Source organism: Crinia signifera, chromosome 6 (genome assembly GCF_055691185.1).
Source record: "Crinia signifera chromosome 6, ASM5569118v1, whole genome shotgun sequence".
NCBI lineage: Eukaryota > Metazoa > Chordata > Amphibia > Anura > Myobatrachidae > Crinia > Crinia signifera.
In genome coordinates, this window is record NC_139222.1 from 38,763,838 (window position 1) to 38,783,064 (window position 19,227).

The following is a 19,227-nucleotide window of genomic DNA, read 5'->3' on the forward strand; positions in this document are numbered from 1 at the left end:
GCCGCTTTCAGGGGGTGTGGCGGAACAGACTCAACATTAGACCCCGCCCCCAGCCAACTTATACTGTAATTTGGCTTCTAATTGTGGTTTTATCTAACATTTACTGACTACCGGTACTCCGACAGGGGAGCGAGCGCAAAGAAGCCCCATGCAGGTTCGGTGGCTCATCGGGCATTTAGCAGTCGGGATTCCAATGTCGGTATAGTGACTGTCGGGGGGCATCCGGCTCTTGTTATCATCTTTGTGCTTAATTCAATCTTATCCTCATGTATGTAACCAGAGAATGGGAGGTTTATCAGCTGCATCATTATTTCTCTTTCCTCCACTAGGTGACACTGGAGAGTTACAGTGGGGAATAGAAGGGCGACCACAGGGAGCTTGGGCACTTTAGAATAAATGGTACTTGTGGAGTATCACGGCTCCCATCGCATGCCATCGCATGCCATATATAGTGGCATGCGATGGCATGCGATTGTATGTGATTTTTGCAGTTTTTAACCATTTTTTACAAAATCGCATGCGATCTCATGCGTTTTTTTTAACAGAAAAGCATCCAAATGCATTGAAATTAGTATCAAACATGTTCAATGGCCCCTAAATGTCATTTTTGAGGCTGTACCACCCCTACTATCAACGCGAACCCGAAGCGCGGCGAGCGCAGCGAGCCCGCGAGGGGCGGCGGTACGTGACCTACGACCTTTTCATACCCCCACTATCCACGTCGGCGTGGAGTTGAGAATAGAAAGTGTGGCGAGCGCAGCGAGCCACCAAGCCCGAAGCGTGGCGAGCGGACGCGGATACCTGTGAAGCCCGCGAGGGGCCGCATATACCTGTGAAGGTATCCGTGTCCCCTCGCGGGGCTCGCTGCGCTCGCCACACTTTCTATTCTCAACTCCACGCCAACGTGGATAGTGGGGGTATGAAAAGGTGGTAGAACGCGTAATGCCGCCCCTTGCGGGCTCGCTGCGCTCGCCATGCTTCGGGTTCGCGTTGATAGTGGGGGTGGTACAGCCTCAAAAATAACATTTGTGGGCCATTGAACATGTTTGATACTAATTTCAATGCATTTGGATGCTTTTCTGTTAAAAAACGCATGCGATCGCATGCAATTCTTTTCCTGTGCGATGCCCATCGTGGGAGCCGTGATACTCCACAAGTACCGAATAAATTAACAGTGACTAACTCCTCCCCTTCTACTTCCTCTCCTAGGCAGTCTTAGCATGTGCCCTGCGGGAGCTGGGCGCATTGTTAGCTCACTTTTAGGCTTTTCTAATTTTTTCTTTATTTTTCCGGATTTTTAAGATCTACACAGGCAGATAGTCCCTGTCCCTATCTGCCTGCGACGAGGGCGCTGTTCAGGGTCCGGTTGCAGCTGCTTGCAGCTTGCCTCCGGAACCCGGCTGCCAGAACCACTGTCCCGGGGTCCCCGTCGCCGCTGCATGCAGCGCGCCTCACGGACCGCAAGCCTTGGCGTGTACAACAGCTACAAGACAGGGGTAAGTATGCCCCCGGGTCCCTGTTAGCAGGGAACCAGGTGGGATTGCTCTAAAAGTGCGTCTCAGTACTTTGAGAGTACAGCGCGGCTCAGTTCTGTGAGAGTACAGCGCGGCTCAGTTCTGTGAGAGTACAGCGTGGTCAGACAGGCAGGTAGCACCCTGCCCTACCTGCCTGCAAGGGGACCACTGTACCAGAGAATCCGGTCGCCGCTGCATGCAGCGTGCCTCGCGGACTTCCTTCAGCCACAAGCATGGCAGGGATACGTATACCCTGGCTCCCCACTAGCGGGGTAGCCAGGTAGATGCATTGGCGGTTTATCCAGCTGCAACTATAGCATAATAATAGAGTACAGTATTTTATTTTCTTTGTATACTCTATTATTATGCTATAGTTGCAGCTGGATACCAGCATTAAGATCTCCAAGGGATCCATTTGCACACGTTTGTACAGTTTGTCAGTAAGACCGCTATCCGGAGTGAAAACTTACATTCACTATCCATTTACCTAAGGGTATGTACATTCTCAGTATTGAAAAAGTAACTACTTAATTGTGTATATACTAAATTAGTAATATGGCCTTTCTCCACCACCTAGAAAGTTACCCCTGAGGAAGTAATTTTTTTTTTGACGAAACGCGTTGGGTGTTTTTTCCTGATTATATCGATTCGACCAACTGACTGCATACAAGCAAAAATGTTTGGTACTCTTTACCTAGAATCGCGGGCGTCGGGGGTAAAAAATCGCGGGCACTTAAAAAACAGGTGCGACGCGATGCCCGCGATGCCCGCGATTTTCCCATAGGGATCAATGTTAAAACGGTGATTGACCGCGATTTTACTGTTAAATGCCTCAATGCCCGCGATTTGGCCATAGGAAACAATGTTAAATGGGCCACAGAGCCCTAATACTGCCCTTTAACTCTGAAATGGCCCCCACAATTGTTAACGCCACCCCACAATCAACGTCAACCCGAAGCGTGGCGAGCGCAGCGGATACCTTCACAGGTAAACGCGTCCCTTCGCGGGCTTCACAGGTGTCCGCGTCGCCACGGACACCTGTGAAGCCCGCGAGGGGACGCGTATATCTGTGAAGGTATCCGCGTCCCCTCGCGGGGCTTGCTGCGCTCGCCACGCTTCGGGCCTCGGTGGCTCGCTGCGCTCGCCACACTATTCTATTCTCAACTCCACGCCGACGTGGATAATAGGGCATGAAAAGGTCGGAGGACGCGTACCGCCGCCCCTCGCGGGCTCGCAGCGCTCGCCACGCTTCGGGTTGACGTTGATCGTGGGGTGGCGTTAACAATTGTGGGGGCCATTTCACAGTTCACGGTGACTATTAGGGCTCTGTGGCCCATTTAACATTGTTTCCTATGTAAAAATCGCGGGCATTGAGGCATTGAACACTAAAATCGGGTCCAATCTCATTTTTAACATTGGTCCCTATGGGAAATCGCGGGCATCGCGTCGCACCCGATTTTTAGTGCATTCGATGGTCGCGATGGGCGCCGTTCTAGGTAAAGAGTACCAAATGTTTTTACTTTGTTTTTAAATTAATTGTATTAAATACTGTTGTACAGTGACCTGTCGATATATTTTCTTGATCCTTCTGGTGGTGGATCTCCATAAAATAGTGGCGCGCTCTGTCTTCTATCTTTTTTCTTCTATTCCCCACTTCCCCCGCTAACAGGGGGGACTGACAGAGTGCTGCCCAATCTACTTTATCTAGCGCATTGAAAGGGTACCCCACTCTTTGTTCCATATATATATATATATACTGTATATATATATATATATATGTGTGTGTGTGTGTGTGTGTGTGTATACATGTGTGTTTATATGTATATGCATTTTTAGAGGTATAATTGTGGTGCTTGACCAGCACCATTGTCTCTTACATTCAGTTTTTCTATGTGTCTACATGTACATACATTATAACCAAAAGACACTGTAACAGAATCTGCTGCGCTATATAAGACACTGTAACGTAATCTGCTGCGCTATATAAGAAACTGTAACGGATTCTGCTGCGCTATATAAGACGCTGTAGACACTGTAGCAGAATCTGCTGTGCTATATAAGACGCTGTAATGGAATCTGCTGCGCTATATAAGATGCTGTAACGTAATCTGCTGCGCTATATAAGACACTGTAACGGAATCTGCTGCGCTATATAAGACACTGTAACGGAATCTGCTGCGCTATATAAGACACTGTAACGGAATCTGCTGCGCTATATAAGACACTGTAATGGAATCTGCTGTGCTATATAAGACACTGTAATGGAATCTGCTGCGCTATATAAGACACTGTAATGGAATCTGCTGCGCTATATAAGACACTGTAATGGAATCTGCTGCGCTATAGTGCAGAGGTAGTGCCAATATTCAAAAAAGGAAAAAAGGAAGATCCCGCTAATTACAGACCCGTTAGTTTAACATCAATTGTGGGTAAACTATTTGAAGGATTTTTAAGGGATGGTATCCAGGAATATTTAGATCATCACCGTCTACTCAGTACTAACCAACATGGGTTCGTGAAAAATCGTTCATGCCAAACTAATCTACTAGGGTTCTATGAAGAGGTTAGCAAAAACCTCGATAATGGAAATGCTGTAGATGTGATTTTCCTAGATTTCGCTAAAGCATTTGATACTGTCCCACACAAGAGATTGATTAATAAAATGGAGAACCTAGGATTGGGTGAAAATATCTGCAGATGGGTAGGGAATTGGCTATGTAATAGAGAACAAAGAGTGGTTGTGAATGGTGCCGTATCAGATATGATACCGGTACTAAGTGGAGTGCCCCAGGGTTCGGTTTTGGGGCCCATTTTGTTTAACATTTTTATTAACGATATTGGGATAGGGTTACTCAGCAATGTATCCATCTTTGCGGACGATACAAAACTTAGCAAAGTCATCAAATCACCAGAAGATGTCACCATGCTTCAAAATGATCTTGCAATTCTAGATGAGTGGGCAAAAAAATGGAAGATGAGGTTCAATGTAGATAAATGTAAGGTTATGCACCTTGGGAGACACAACCAGTGTGCAAGTTACAACCTTAGCGGAGAGGAACTGGGTAATTCCATACTTGAAAAGGATCTAGGAGTCCAAATAGACAGCAATCTAGGATGTAGTGCCCATTGTAATGTAGCTACAAAAAAGGCCAACAAAATTCTGGCATGTATTAAGAGGGGAATGGAAACTAGGGACTCAAGGGTAATTATGCCACTATATAAAGCATTGGTGAGACCTCACCTAGAGTACGGAGTACAGTTCTGGGCCCCACACTATAAAAAGGACATCATAGAATTAGAAAAAGTCCAAAGGCGTGCAACAAAGCTTATTAGGGGAATGGAGAATTTAAGCTACGGGGAGAGATTAAGCAATTTGGGACTATTTACATTAGAAAAGAGACGTTTAAGGGGGGACATGCTCAACATGTACAAGTATATCAAGGGCCAATATAAGGAACTGTCACACACCCTATTTTCTACTAGAAAGGAATCTAGGACGCGAGGGCATGAGTATAGATTAGAAGAAAAAAGATTTCATTCAGCTAGTAGAAAGAATTTCTTTACGGTCAGAACAGTCAAACTCTGGAACTCTCTTCCCAGAGAGGTGGTAACGGCTGGCTCATTAAATGCGTTCAAGGCAAAGTTGGACAAACATTTACTGGAGAAAAACATCCATGGGTACAAATAAGAAATATAATTTGTCTGTAAAATACCAGAACCTACCAAATCAGCAATGGATATCTATACCAGGTTGAACTAGATGGACGCAAGTCTTTTTTCAGCCTTACCTACTATGTAACTATGTAACTATGCTATATAAGACACTGTAACGGAATCTGCTGCGCTATATAAGACACTGTAAATAAATAACACCATGTTACGTACAGCATTAGTGATGTGCTAAGGTTGTTTGTACGCAGATATCTTCCACAGCTCAGCACAGGGTGGGGGGGATCTTAGGGTAGTCCTCCATATGCATCAGGGCATTACCCTGTCACCTTACCAGGCCCCTGTACTCATACCTAAATAACATAGCGGCGATTGGAACCAAAACCAGCAAACATGGCAGTGGGTGCAAGAACGGACACAAACAATAACCACGCAGACACGATTGTTGATGTTATATTATGATGGTATATATTTGTTAGATGTTACACGGTTGGTATTAATGTTATACAGATGTTATACAGATGGTATTGTACGATGGTAAATAATTAGTACACAGATGTTACATACACCGGTAAGGTGGTGAGGTGATGTACGGTCAGACACAGCATTGTTCCAAGCCATCCCCAAGCAGATCTGGGCTGTGCCACCATGTTTCTGGCTACCTCAGTGTCGACCTTCTTACACTTCCTGCCCAGCTTGGTCTGGACCCCGGTCTTCACATAGGCTTTGGTATTATTGTTCATGGAAACATCATTGGTGGCTTCATCTAGGATTTCATGGCCAGGAGAAGTCTTCTTGGTGGTGGTGCCAAGAACATCAGGGAAACCATTTTTGAGTGGCTGGATCTCTCTCATCAGATTGAGGCTGGGAGGTCTTTTTTTGCCTGAAGATGTGTTATCCCCCCATCCATCCCTCACCTCTGGGTGGCAATTATCTGCATCAGTACCATGGATTACTATGACTTTGTCACCTTTCTCACCACTGCAGAGATCTTCTCCTGCACTGACCTTATCCATATATCCATGGTCTGGGATGTTGGGGCTGGACATGTGGAGATGTTTCCCAGCATCAGATGTAACTGTGTCCCTGCCGTCACCTTCACCATTGGCATCGCCAGTACAGAATATGGCCGTTGGAAGTGACGTCTCTGCACCCTCCTCTGGCAGTTCCTCTTCTATGTATGTCAGGCTGGGAGATCTTTCTTCCTCACCTAGAGACATCGCTGCGATGACATCCTCCTCTTCATCATCATCATCCCCTGTGTAATAGACCACCTTTCCTTCACCAGGGGAAGTGAACATGGTGTCAAACGTCACAGTGTGGTAAGTGACCATTTGTAAATAAGACTCTTCAGCCATCGACTCCTCTCCTATGTATGTCAGGCTAGGACGTTGGTCTTCCTCACACAGAGACATCTCTGCGGTGACATCCTCCTCCTCTTTATCATCATCATCCCCTGTGTAATAGACCACCTTTCCTGCACCAGGGGATGTGAACATGGTGTCATAAGTCACAGTGTGGTAAGTGACCATTTGTAAATAAGGCTCCTCGGCCATCTCCTCCTCTTCTATGTATGTGAGGATATGACGTTGGTCTTCCTCACAGAGATACATCTCTGCGGTGACATCCTCCTCTTCATCATCCATTGTGTAATACACCACCTCTCCTTCACCAGGGGATGTGAACATGGTGTCAAGAGTCACAGGATAGTAAGTGACCATTTGTAAATAAGGCTCCTCGGCCATCTCCTCCTCTTCTATGTATGTGAGGCTAGGACGTTGGTCTTCCTCATAGAGATACAGCTCTGTGGTGACATCCTCCTCTTCATCATCATCATCCCCTGTGTAATAGACCACCTTTCCTTCACCAGGGGATGGGAACATGGTGTCAAACGTCACAGTGTGGTAAGTGACCATTTGTAAATAAGACTCTTCAGCCATCGACTCCTCTTCCATGTATGTGAGGCTAGGATGTTGGTCTTCCTCACAGAGATACATCTCTGCGGTGACATCCTCCTCTTCATCATCCCCCGTGTAATAGACCACCATTCCTGCACCAGGGGATGTGAACATGGTGTCATAAGTCACAGGGTGGTAAGTGACCATTTGTAAATAAGGCTCCTCGGCCATCTCCTCCTCTTCTATGTATGTGAGGCTAGGACGTTGGTCTTCCTCACAGAGATACATCTCTGCGGTGACATCCTCCTCTTCATCATCCCCCGTGTAATAGACCACCATTCCTGCACCAGAGGATGTGAACATGGTGTCATAAGTCACAGGGTGGTAAGTGACCAGTTGTAAATAAGGCTCCTCGGCCATCTCCTCCTCTTCTATGTATGTCAGGCTAGGACGTTGGTCTTCCTCACAGAGATACATCTCTGCGGTGACATCCTCCTCTTCATCATCCCCTGTGTAATACACCACCATTCCTGCACCAGGAGATGTGAACATGGTGTCATAAGTCACAGGGTGGTAAGTGACCAGTTGTAAATAAGACTCCTCGGCCATCTCCTCCTCTTCTATGTATGTGAGGCTAGGATGTTGGTCTTCCTCACAGAGATACAGCTCTGCGGTGACATCCTCCTCTTCATCATCCCCTGTGTAATAGACCACCTTTCCTGCACCAGGGGATGTGAACATGGTGTCATAAGTCACAGGGTGGTAAGTGACCAGTTGTAAATAAGACTCCTCGGCCATCTCCTCCTCTTCTATGGATGTGAGGCTAGGACGTTGGTCTTCCTCACAGAGATACAGCTCTGTGGTGACATCCTCCTCTTCATCATCATCATCCCCTGTGTAATAAACCACCTTTCCTGCACCAGGGGATGTGAACATGGTGTCATAAGTCACAGTGTGGTAAGTGACCATTTGTAAATAAGACTCCTCGGCCATCTCCTCCTCTATGAGTAGAGGGAGGCCCGGAGGACTCTTCCCACCTACAGACATTTTCAGTCTCAGGATGAGAATTGTAGGTCTTCTTTTTTAAGTTTTTTTTTTCTCTCACTCTCTCTCTCTCTAAAAAGCTCCTTCCACTGGCAACTCGTATTGAGAAGTGAGGTTGCTGTGGCAGCAGCTGATTATTCTATGTGTGTGATGTCACAATGCGCTGTCTAACTGACTGTGACATCACCACTAGACATCAGCACTGGCCTGGAGAAGGGTTCAGCTGGTTTACAGTATGTAATGAATCCATACAGGTGTAGATATCAGTATTGCTGTATGGTGTCAAGCCCATAACTAGGCGCAATCTTCCTACATTACATCCTTCTCGGAAACAACACGTAGGGCCGGATGTACTAAGCTTTAAAAAAAGTGATAAAGCAGAGAGTAATAAACTGCCAGCTCCTAACTGTCATTTTTCCAAACCTAGTCGGTAACCCGGCAGGTAGAAGCTCATTGGCTGGCACATTATCTCTCTCCACTTTATGTTTTGTGTGTGTGTGTAAATTGTAACCTAGGTTCTGCTGTATGTAATGTATATGCATTGTTATGTAGGGATGAGTAGAGCACAGATGTGTGTATGTGCGTGAGTGGGCACTATCTGAGGGTGTAATAGATTTTGGGGCGCGGAGAGTTATGATATTCGGGGGATTATTGTAATGAGCTCTTCCTCTGCTTGATGGGGGTTTTGGGGACTGTGGTCAGTCTCTTATCTGTATTAATGGTGAAAATATACATTTTAGCATTTTTCAGTCTTGACACAACAGTCGCCATGTCTGACCTACTGGTGATTACAGTCATTTAGTGTCCTTCCATGACGGTAGAGACTTCCTTGGGCCGGGTACGGAGGGAGGTGTAGCCAAATTCAGGAGGCGTGACCCAAGCAGAGAAAGCAATGTAATATACTATGCGTGTCACTGCGTAGCGTGCTGCCAAGGGGGACCCTCATGAACCTGCCTGGGAACTAGTCAGTAAGTGGACACAGAGCTAGTGTTCACTCTAGCACCCGCCAATTTTGAAAACCCATGCAGTTCCTCTTCCCTGCCTGGGGTGTCGCTGTCTGCTGTAGTGCTGCTAGCACAGTGTGGTCTGTATATCAGCACTGATATGCAAACCAGACCTACTGCAGCTCCCGAGTACTTCCTACTGTGTGTTGTTCAGCCCCTACATGTCTTAGCTAAGCCAACAAGCCACTGTTGGTTGCAGGCCCATAGATCCCCTCCCCCACCACTGTGCCCAGTGTTGTTTTAGAATATAATTCTTCATCTTGCATCTGCAGGTTCCGGTAGATGCTCCGTGTACCACAGACCGGCATTCCCTTCTAGAGGAGGAGAACAACATCTTCCATCGTATGAGGACAAAGCAGCGTCATAGGTGCCACTGCTGCAGACTATGCTCCTGGTGTAAGTCACTGATACCCAGGTCTCTGTATTATGCCAGGAATTTTAGAACTACAGTATTCAATGACTTTCTTTGGAACGGATCTAAGTAATAATATAATTACAGGTTGAGTATCCCTTATCCAAATATCCGTTCTCCAAATTATTCCAAAAACCATAATCTCCAGAATGCATACCTCCCAACTGTCACGATTACAGAGGGACAGTCCCGATTTTCAGGTCCTGTCCCGCTGTCCCACCCGCGGCAGGCATTGTCCCGCTGCGGGGGGTGGCAGTTGGGAGACCCCCCAATCTAGTAGAATAGACGCTGTGCGCATGCGCACAGCGTCTATTCTCGTATGAAAATGAGGTCGCGACTAATTAGCATAAGCCGCACCCTCATTTGCATACGCCCCGCCCCCTTTTCGGACGCTCGCGCGGTTGGGAGGTATGAGAATGTAAAGTTGTTTTTTTTTGTGTGTGTGTGCTAAAAACCTACTGGGTACATCTGTAACTGGCACTACTGGGGGACATGATATGTAACTGGCACTACTGGGTACATCTGTAACTGGCACTACTGGGGGACATGATATGTAACTGGCACTACTGGGTACATCTGTAACTGGCACTACTGGGGGACATGATATGTAACTGGCACTACTGGGTACATCTGTAACTGGCACTACTGGGGGACATGATATGTAACTGGGGTACTTGTTTAGTTTCACGGTGGCAGCGCGAGTCACTCTAGCTTGAATATTGGCAGCTTACCAAACTGTTTAAGCTGCGCTATCAGCGTAGCTTAGTTGTTGGCAGCGTAGTTGTTTAGTTTCAGGGCGGCAACCCGCGCCGCCTTACTTCTGTAATGTACGTTATCAGCGTGCTACGCTGACTCCTCCAAGGCAGCCCAGCGCTGCTACTCCTAAGCTCCTGTGAAGCCTAGTGAGCGCCTCTCACACAGCGCTTGTGCCCGCATGATATCCTGTCTCCTGTGGAGAGGGGATCATGATGGCGCCGGCGGAGAGGCGCTCCATCTTTGTGATATGTAGGAGCGTCTCAGATGCTACAGCAGCAATGCAACGATACACTCTCATCTGTGCACTGACAGGTCATTGTGTCACCAACTACCTCTTCTGAGGAAACCTTCAGAGTCACAATAGACGGAGAAACGCGTCAAGTTTTATCTTCTTCCGTCACCCACTGCAATTTGGATAGCCCATACTGCCACCATCTGATTGCCAAGTTTTAATTACTGCCGGACTGACCCAATTCAACCTACCATATGATCCTGTTGATAGCGGCAAAAGGTGTGATAAGAGGCGTCCTTCCATCTTGGACACCCGGGTGTGAGTAACCATTCTGCAGCCGTGTCAGCTCCCAGCGCCGGCTTCCCTAACATCGGAGCTACGCTGGTCGCCAGCAGACCGGCCACCACCCGAATCCACTGTGTCTGCTGCCATACCGTCGGAGCAACACCGGTGGTAGCGGACACCTGGAAGCCAGACCTCCGCCGCATCCATTCATCTATATCAGCCGGTAATATGCTTCTATTTCTCCAATAGGAACATTGATTCTAAGCAATAAACAGTTATTACAGCTGCTATAAATCACAAGGGAACTGTTACATTGTTACCAACCAATCGGGAACTTTCCATGATTTATCGTTGGCTACTAATATACTAATATGGGCTCAAAGTGGTTACAGTCGGATGTTTAATATTTTATTGCATAAATGTATGTATTTATAGTTGTGATTTTATTGTGTATTTACTGAATTAAATAATAACTGAGTAAAATAATAACAAAGATCAACACAGTGCGCTCTCTTCTATTCTTGTGCATTGTGGCACCACAATGACCTGTCAGCGTAGTGACTCGGCGGCACCTCAGTGCTGACACTGCGTCTGAATTTTGCGTCTGCTGCTTAGACGCCATAGCGTCCAAGTAGTACACGCAAAATCGGCTACTGCTTGGACACAATACAAGAGCTGACTGACTAAGTACAGTGTCTAGGCAACATCTGCGCGCTCATACAGTTACTAGGCAACATCTGCGCGCTCATACAGTTACTAGGTAACATCTGCGCGCTCATACAGTTACTAGGCAACATCTGCGCTGTCAAGGCAGTCTGGCAAGCTGGCAAGATTCATAGCTAGAGCGGGCTCGTGCGGCCGCCGCTGGAGCATCTGAGACGCTCCTACGTAACACAAAGATGGAGTAACTCTTTACCGGCGCCATCATGATCCCCATATCACGCGGGCACAAGCGCTGTGTGAGAGACGCTCACTTGACAAGAAGTTAGGGGTAGCAGCGCTGGCCTGCAACGGAGAAGTCAGCGTAAGGCGGCACGCGATGCCGCGCTGAAAATAAACAAGTAGCCTGATGCTGTAAGGTGGCTAGGCAGCTGGCAAGCTGCCAATATTCAAGCTAGAGCGTCTCGTGCTGCCACCGTGAAACTAAACAAGTACCGTAACTGGCACTACTGGGGACATGATATGTAACTGGCACTACTGGGACATGATATGTAACTGGCACTACTGGGGACATGATATGTAACTGGCACTACTGGGGACGTGATATGTAACTGGCACTACTGGGGACGTGATATGTAACTGGCACTACTGGGGACGTGATATGTAACTGGCACTACTGGGGACGTGATATGTAACTGGCACTACTGGGGACGTGATATGTAACTGGCACTACTGGGGACGTGATATGTAACTGGCACTACTGGGGACATGATATGTAACTGGCACTACTGGGGACGTGATATGTAACTGGCACTACTGGGGACATGATATGTAACTGGCACTACTGGGGACATGATATGTAACTGGCACTAAATATGTGCAAGTCAGTACCTGAGATAGTACACAGACTTTGTTTCATGTTTTATAACCTTGTTTCATGCACAGATATATTATTTGTGTGTATCACACGTGTGCATATACAACATAAATGCAAGATATCTCATTCAAATGTAAAAATATTCCAAAATATGGAATAATGCGTTCTGGTCCTGAGAATTTTGGATAAGGGATACTTAACCTATATATCCTTGATGCTGGCTCCTAGATTTTAGAGAATTCTATAACATGGTGAACGATACCCCTTTTACACCAAGGAATAACCCAGGTTGGACCCAGGTCGGACCCAGGTCAGCCTTGGTGTAAAAGGGGCCAACCCAGGTCCAGTAACACTGGTCTCCTACCCAGGTCCTGACCAGGGTTGAACACTGGTTGGACCTGGGTCGTGGGCGATGTGAAGATACGAGTTCTTCAATCACTCAGACACCGAGCAGATGAAACCAGAAGAACGGTTTATTTTCCACAGCACGCACAAATAGACAATAAACAGTGGCAAAGGTAAATTGCAGAGTAGAAAGATATTCAGGTAGCAGGCCCAAACAGACAGTCCTTGTATAGTCACAGTCCCAGATCAGTTCCACAGGGCAAACTATCACTTATCCACACAGCTGTGATAGCAGAAAACTGTATAAGTCCACAAAACACTGGCAACTCCACAGAAGCGAGGATGAGGCGTTCCACAAGACACAGGTAGAGCATACCTCTGAACCTTAAGACTGCGACTAACCTCCTTCCTCCTCTCTTCTCCTTCAGCTCCCCCTGGTCTGACCAAAAAAACACTTTTTAAAACATTTCAAATTCCCACGGTGATCGCATCATCTGTGGGGTTGCCCAAGTTCCTGATTGGTGGATTCAAGCATAAGGTATATCCCACCTTCAATCCACAGTTGTCCAACTGCTGCTCCCAACCCCTGCTGTGTCTGGTTCCACAAAGTCTGCTAGAGCCCAGAGGTTTACAAAGAATTGTAAACCCCCCTGTGGAGATTGCCTTTTGGGAGGACAGTTTATGATAACCCTTTTCCTGTCAGGGCACGGGCAAATGGTATCAATGGTATAATGCTTACATGAATAAAGTCCTGGGAAATACAGACATACATAGGGAACAATAGGGCTAAAATGTACATTAATTACTGTGGAGTAGAGGATGTCACAATTCACTTATCGCCAATGCAATTCCTTCACAGGCGGTGTAAATAGTCCCAACCCAGGTTGGGACATCCGGGTAGTGTTGAAAGGATACCAGAAGTGCTGGACGCCTTTCCACAGTGCGCTGCAGTGGCAAAAGACAGCAGCCAGGAAGGATACGGGCAGTGCCCACAGAAATCATAATTGGATGCAGTATCATTTATATTATTATTATTATTTTTTTTTGGGGGGGGGAGCACTTGGGAGATTCGGTCTGCTGCTGCAGGGGAGGGGGCTGGGGAGAGCACATGGGTGATGCTGCACCTTTATACCGCTATGTGCGCTTGAGCACTGAATAAAACTTTTTGAAAAATATTTTACTAAATAAACAAACCAACATTTTTCAATGCTACAGTAACTTGTCATGTCTTTTAATTTTTATTTCAAATCATTGAGGGAAAGTTGGATGCCAGTTTATCAGTCCTAAAATGGATATTTTTTATGTCATTCATAGGGAAAAGCAGTGCTGACCCAGGTTCAGTGTAAACGGCGCAGACCTGGGTCCGACCTGGGTCACAGTGCTGTGTAAATTGGGTATGAAGCTGGGTCCAACCCTGGAAACTCCTGTGTTCAAAGACCAGGGTCCGACCAGGGATTTTGGTGTAAAAGGGGTATTATTCTTCTTTGGTTAGCATCCATGTTTCCACATACATGGCCTGACTTGCACTTGCCTCTTCCTTAAAGAACCAAAAGGCTCTTTACATGTGGTCCCAACAATCTGCCTAAACTTATACCCCTTTTACACCAAAAACCCTGGTCCGACCCTGGTCTTTGAAAGCTGGAGTTTCCAGGGTCTGACCCTGCTTTATACTGCATTTACACAGCACTTCGACCTGGGTCGGACCTGGGTCTGCACCATTTACACTGAACCTGGGTCAGCCTGCCTTTCCTTGTTGATATATATATATCTATATATATATATATATATATATATATAGATATATATAGATATATATATAGATATATCTATATAGATCTATATATATAGATCTATATATCTATATATAGATCTATCTATATAGCTTGGAGGGGGTAGAGGGGGGAAGCTGTCCCCGGGTGCTGTGGGGGTAGAGGGGGGAAGCTGTCCCCGGATGCTGTGAGGGTAGAGGGGGGAAGCTGTCCCCGGGTGCTGTGGGGGTAGAGGGGGGAAGCTGTCCCCGGGTGCTGTGAGGGTAGAGGGGGGAAGCTGTCCCCGGGTGCTGTGAGGGTAGAGGGGGGAAGCTGTCCCCGGGTGCTGTGAGGAGGAGGGGGGTCCCTGCGGCTGCTGAGGGGAGAGGGGGTACCTGTCAGCCTGAAACTATGATTGCCGGCGCTGCCGCTGCTGTATCTCCCCCCAACGGCCGGTCCTTGCGGCGGATGGACAGTCAGTGTCGGCGGTCCCTCTGGCGCAGGGGAAAAAGTACTATTTCCCCTGCGCCAGAGGGACCGCCGACACTGACTGTCCATCCGCCGCAAGGACCGGCCGCCGGGGGGAGATACAACAGTGGCAGCGCCGTGTTAGGCTGGCCGCTGACAGGTACCCCATCTCCCCTCAGTAGCCGCAGGGACCCCCCTCCTCCCGCAGCACCTGGGGACAGCTTCCCCAGCGCTGCACGCTGTGGACCCGCTGCGGGTGCCTGGACCCGCAGCGGGACCATTTACACCGCCATTTACACGGGTCCCATCCGGGTTCTACCCAGGTCAGGACCTGGGTAGAGGACCCGTGTAAATGGACACGGATACCCCCCATTTACACCGCCGAGGATCCGGGTCTGACCCGCCGCTGACCCGGATTTTTCGGCGGTGTAAAAGGGGTATGATTGTGATGTCTACTGGACCAGGTTACCTCATTAGAGGCTTAGTATTCCTTAGGTTTAAGGAATACACAAGGGATTGTGGGGTAGATGTACAGTATGCAGCATTGATATGGGAGTAGAAGTGAGACAGAGGAGAAATGGCTCATGGCAACCAATCAGCTGCTCTGTATAATTTTATATTATGCAAATTATAGAGGTTACTTCAGTGCTGATTGGTTGCCATGGGCCACTTCCCCTTCTGGCTCACTTCTCCTCCCTTATCACTGCTTCATTCATCTACCCCCTTGTTACTAGTTTGATGCCTTGAGGCAGTTTGATTGTGCTGGCCCTAAGTAGTGGCATGCAAAGAAAAATTCGGGCGCCCAGATAATACACAAGTACCCATTACTCTGCTAATCCCGTACTGTATTGTTGTATGTATTGTATTGCTGCTAAGAACAATAGGCCTTGGCTCACCATGGCTCTCCAGAGAAGGCTGGCTGGGGAGGGCTCCATCTGTGTATATGCATTAATGTGACGATGGAGAACGCCTGCAATAACTGGGGGACTGCACGGCACAGCATGTGACAAATCATAGTCCTGTTATATGGACAAGTGTTACTATAAAACATGAGAAAAGTACCAAGGCCTCCCCATTTCCAGGTGCTCGTTACATGCATCAGCCCCACTGAAAACTGGAAGGTGAAATTGTGCTCATCAAAAGTGAAAGGACCAATGTGCTGGATGATGAAGATGTGTAACAAAGAGGTGCCAACGTCAGTAGCCTATTGCACGCAGGGTAGTACAGAGCCTCGCTGGGCCCCGGTACGTTTCAGGGGGTGTGGCCATGCACCCTTAAGTTAAAATCTAGAGAAAAATAGCACTTTAATCACCACCCTGGCCACACTGCAGCCCAGCACATGGAAGCATGTGCTGGATTGAGCAGAGCTGCTGCTGGCAGGTAATGGGGCCCCATTGGGCCCCTCCATCAGACTGGTAATTAGTACCCCCTTTATCGGCACCACTGACTGCATGCAATAGCTATTGACCTGGTAATTGCCCACAACATTAGAATTCCACCACTGGCAGCAGTGGCAAATGCAGGATTTTTAGAGGGGGGTTTCCAAATGTAGTCCAAAATCTCCCACTGTGCAAGGCATCGGATTAAGTACAGGAGTCTGGGGGAGAGGTCACAGCCCTGAAAATTGGTCTTTTCAGTACTTGTTTCCTAGCACGGCGCCAACGATTTTAATTGTATCCATCGGGTCCGCAAAAATCGCGTTGCATGCAACCAAATCACATGCAATGAGATCTACCCGATTTTTACATTGGAACCAATGTAAAATGGTCCCTGAAACCCGATTTTACATTGGGCCCAATGTAAAATGCCCCCCTAGACCCCAATTTTCATTGTATACCTACCCTGATGGGTCAAATGCCCCCCCATTGTTAACGCCACCCCACGATCAACGCCAACCCGAAGCATGGCAAGCGCAGCAGTACGCGTCCTCCGACCTTTTCATACCCCCACTATCCACGTTGGCGTGGAGTTGACTGTATATAGTGTGGCGAGCGTAGCGAGCCACCGAGCCTGTAGCGAGCGCAGCGAGCCCCGGGAGGGGACGCCCATTACTTCACAGGTATTACGCGTCCCCTCGTGGGGCTCGCTGCGCTCGCCACGATTCGGGCTCGGTGGCTCGCTGCGCTCGCCACACTATATAAAATCGCCTTCACGCCGACGTGGATAGTGGGGGTATGAAAAGGTCAAAGGTTGGCGTTCATCGTGGGGTGGCGTTAACAATGGGGGGCCATTTCACATACAAATTACCCATCAGGGTGGGTATACAATCAAATATCGGGTATGGTGGGCCATTTAACATTGTTCCCTATGTAAAATCGGGTCCATTGCATTGGTTGCATTGTATGCCATTATAATGGCATACAATGGACCCGATTTTACATAGGATTTTAACATTGATTACAATCAGGGCTATTTTTGTGCAGGCTCCAGCAGGAACTGAGGCCCTTATTCTAGTTCATTCTTTCTGACAAAATATTTCTTAGATGGACAAAACCATGTGCACTGCAGGTGAGGCAGGTGTAAAACCCCACCCACATCTAATTATCTCTGCACAAGTAACACCTGCCTCACCTGCAGTGCACATGGTTTTGTCCATCTAAGAAATATTTTGTCTGAAAGAGTGAACTAGAATAATGGCCTCAGTTCCTGCTGGAGCCTGCACAAAAATAGCCCTGATTACAATGCAGTCAATGTTAAATTGCGTCGGTCGCATCGCATGCCATTATAATGGCATGCGATGGACCCGATTTTGTAATTGTCGGGAAAATGCTAAAAATAGCCCAAAATAGCGTCGGTCGGGTCCCATCGCATACCTTAACTTAAGGTATGCGATGGGTCACGATGGGCGCCGTGCTAGGAAACAAGTACCGTCTTTTCATACACTGGATACTGCCCTGATATTTAACAGTACAGATGGTCTATAGTATAGGCTCTTTCAAACATTTTAAATACAATAAGTAGTCAGAAAAGGTTAAACATAAAATAATAAATAAATAAATACACAAACATAATAGAACCAGTGCTGCACTTTCACAATCTCACACTTCATGGTAAGGCTCCTGTCTCTTCTTCCTGACAACTGCTCTCTGGTCCAGTGCGATGTTTGAGGGCTCAGATCCACACATACAGTAAATGTGGTAGAAGAAGCTGGAACACTGCATGATGTGGTGGCAGCAATATTGATCATATTATATACCAACTATTGTTGTCACAATTTAAGGCAGGGATGGGGAACCTTCAGCTGTTGTTGAACTACACATCCCAGAATGCTTTTGCTGCAGTTTTAACATGGCCAATAGCAAAACATGTAGCAGTGCATGCTAGGATGTGTAGTTCAGCAACAGATGGAGGGCCAAAGTCGCCCTCATATATTTCACGTCAGAATACCTATTACACCTATATATTATACACAGACATCATTGTCTATCATACATAGCACACAGACATAAACCTCATTGACCGCCATATATTGAACAGAAATCAGAACCCCCCCCCCACCACCACCACTATTGTCGTCAAACATTGTCATTCACCACATTCTCCAGAGACAGAAGATTCTTAAGGACAGAATTGTTGGTAATTCCTCATCTTTGCGGCCACAGCTTACGCCAGTTACATTAGCCACTTTCAGAATAGCATCATTGTCCCCTTGCAGGCTCACTTCGCTCGCCACAACTTTACTAAAGGTAATGGATGGTGGCGTGGACACAGGAGGGTGGCGTGGACCCAGGGTGGTGCGGGCGCTACGATATGTAAGTTCCGTAGCGTAAGCTGTGGTCCGCAAAGATGTATGTATGTATTTGTGTGTGTATATATATATATATATATATATATATATTGGTAGAATAAGAACAGGCGCTCCATAGTGCGGGTGAAAGTTGACAATTTTATTGGTGAACAATAAAAGCACACAGAGTGGGGATAAGATCACGTACCAAGGGTGTCGGTATAGGGTACCGCAGATAAATCAGCATGAGAAAATGGTGCCCAGCACCTAGTGGTTTCTGGAGCCGATTCACAAGCGTACTCCTTCGTTCAATTGACGTCGCTAGGCCACGCCCCAACGCGTTTCATCATCGACTTCGTCAGAGGGCTGGCCTAGCGACCTGTATTGCAGGACTGGTCCCGGTCCTTCCGCCGAACTGACAGCGTGTGGATGCTGATACCCTGTGCTGGCAAGCTGTTAACCCCTAACCTTCATGTATGTGAGCTTTTATTTTTTCAAGTAAAATTATTGAATTTATTGCTCATTGGTGCGCTCTTTCTCCTTACTTCTTTTGCATATATATATATATATATATATATATATATATAT

General features: G+C 47.2%; 1 long non-coding RNA gene across 1 annotated transcript in view; it reads left to right on the plus strand.

The window, feature by feature from the left end:
- LOC146007572 (uncharacterized) overlaps positions 1 to 13,758 on the plus strand; it is a 71,385-nt gene extending 57,627 nt beyond the window's left edge. The window contains exons 4-5 of the long non-coding RNA XR_014444354.1: positions 9,402 to 9,525; positions 13,556 to 13,758. This is a non-coding gene — a long non-coding RNA (uncharacterized LOC146007572). The remainder of the gene's footprint in view (positions 1 to 9,401; positions 9,526 to 13,555) is intronic.
- The last annotated feature ends 5,469 nt before the right edge of the window (positions 13,759 to 19,227 follow it).